Here is a 1,871-nt window from a genome sequence, read left to right as displayed (position 1 = left end):
GGGTGAGGCCAGGGGCCTGGAGACGCAGGGCTGCTCCCGGCCTGGTGGCCCAGGGACCTCAGGTCTCTTCCTCACCCTGCGGAGGAGCTGGGTCTGGGCGGGGTGGCTGCTCCCTCCCAGCTGCCCGAGGGCTGGGGTGAGGGCCGCTGAGGACGCCTAGAGGGGGGTCTCCCAGTGCTGGGGTGCCTGTGGGGGGGCACAAGGATGCAGCCTGGCCTGGCGGCGGGGAGGGGCTCCCCACCCTGCCCTTACGGCTCCTCCCCACGGAACTGCACCTGTGAGCCAGGCAAGGCTGTGGGCACCCCTCCCGGGGGACGCCCCCATCATGCTGCCCAGGGGAGACCGGCTGGGTGGGAGGCCTGGGGCTGAAGTCCTCACCCTGCGGGATGGAGGCTGCGGTGGTGAGAGCAGCCAGGCGGTGGGGGCCGGGTCCTGTGCCCCTGCCCAGCCCACGACAGCAGGAGGCCCACCCCTCGCCCCGCCAAGCTCAGGCCGGCCTGGCTTCCCTCTGGGCCATGGGACCCCTCTTGGGCCCTCCCTCCCCGGGCTGCTCCCCTCACCCGCCCTCTCACCTCATCGGCCCCTCCCCGCCCCCTCCGAGGCTTTTGTCTGCGCCATGCCAGGGACCCCCAGTTCCTGAGCCACTCCTGACCCCACCTTCCCACCCTGGCCCTGGCACCCCAAACTCAGCTCCCCAAACCTGCCCCTCCTCTGCTCCTCACTCCCCAAGCCCACCCAGTGGTGGCCAGAGCCGAGGCCCTTGGGGGGTATCTGCGGCCCCTCTCCGAGTCCTCTGCCCGCCCGGCACCCCGCCTGTGCCCACCAGCCCCAGGTACGCTGGTCTCCCGGGCTGCAGCCCACTGTCTCACCCCACTGATGGCTGAAGGGACAGCTGCCTCTGATTCTGGGCCCTCCAGCCCCTCCCCCAGCGCCCCTGCCACCCGTTCTGGCTGGTTGGCTTTTCCAAGACTGCACCTGGACACCACCTCCAGGAAGCCTTCCATGAAGGCCCAGATGAGGCTCCAGGTGGACCCAGCGTCCCTCTTTCCGCTCCAGGACCGCCCTGACCTCTCCATCTTGTTTCACGGGGACCCATGTCCATCGTCACCGGCGCCTTGTGAATGCAGGTGCCCAGGAAGCCTGAGTCGAGTGAACGGATGAGCGAATGGATGAGTGTGTGACAAACGTGCGTGTGCGCACTGGCACACGGGTGCGTTTGGAGCGGTGGGGTGGGCTGGGCAGCCCCTGGGTGCTCCCCGGGAGAGGTGCTCCTGCCCCTGGCAAGTGGTGCCTACATCTTTAGGTGGGAGGCCTGAGACCCCCCCCACCCCTCCCAGGACCTGGGGGGGGCCAGGGGCGGGGCACAATCCCCTCCCGCCCTGTTCCTCCCGCCACCCCCGCCAGCCCCGGGCTGCTGCGATGCTGCTGGTGCCAGAGGCCACCAGGCAGGCACAGGGTGATCCTGGCCAGTAGCCAGCCTGTCTGAACCTCTCTTCCCGATCTGCGCAGAGGCAGGGAGGGTGCTCTCGCCTCACAGGGACTCGGGTAGGGACCTGGGCGGGTCTGCTCCTAGGAACCTCTGTCGGCCCTGTGGGCAGGGCTGGGCTGAGGCCACCGTCCTGGCCCCCTCTCTCCCCCGCTCCCCCCACCTAGCTGTCCCTCCTGGAAGTCGGGCTGCGGGGGCCCTGAGCACAGGCGGGCTTGGTCCATCCAGCCCAGCCTCAGAGGACCCGGGGCCCAATTTCGGGGCTCAGGAAGTGGGCCCTGGGCACCTGCCCTGAGAGCCTGTTTGTGGGCACACTTGGCACATGCTCTGCACGAGGTGGGCGATTTGCTTCTTCCCGGGTCCAGGCAGGACCGGGCTGGCGCCA

This window comes from Pteropus alecto, unplaced genomic scaffold, assembly GCF_000325575.1.
Source record: "Pteropus alecto unplaced genomic scaffold, ASM32557v1 scaffold67, whole genome shotgun sequence".
Classification (NCBI taxonomy): Eukaryota; Metazoa; Chordata; class Mammalia; order Chiroptera; family Pteropodidae; genus Pteropus; species Pteropus alecto.
This window is presented reverse-complemented; position numbering follows the sequence as displayed.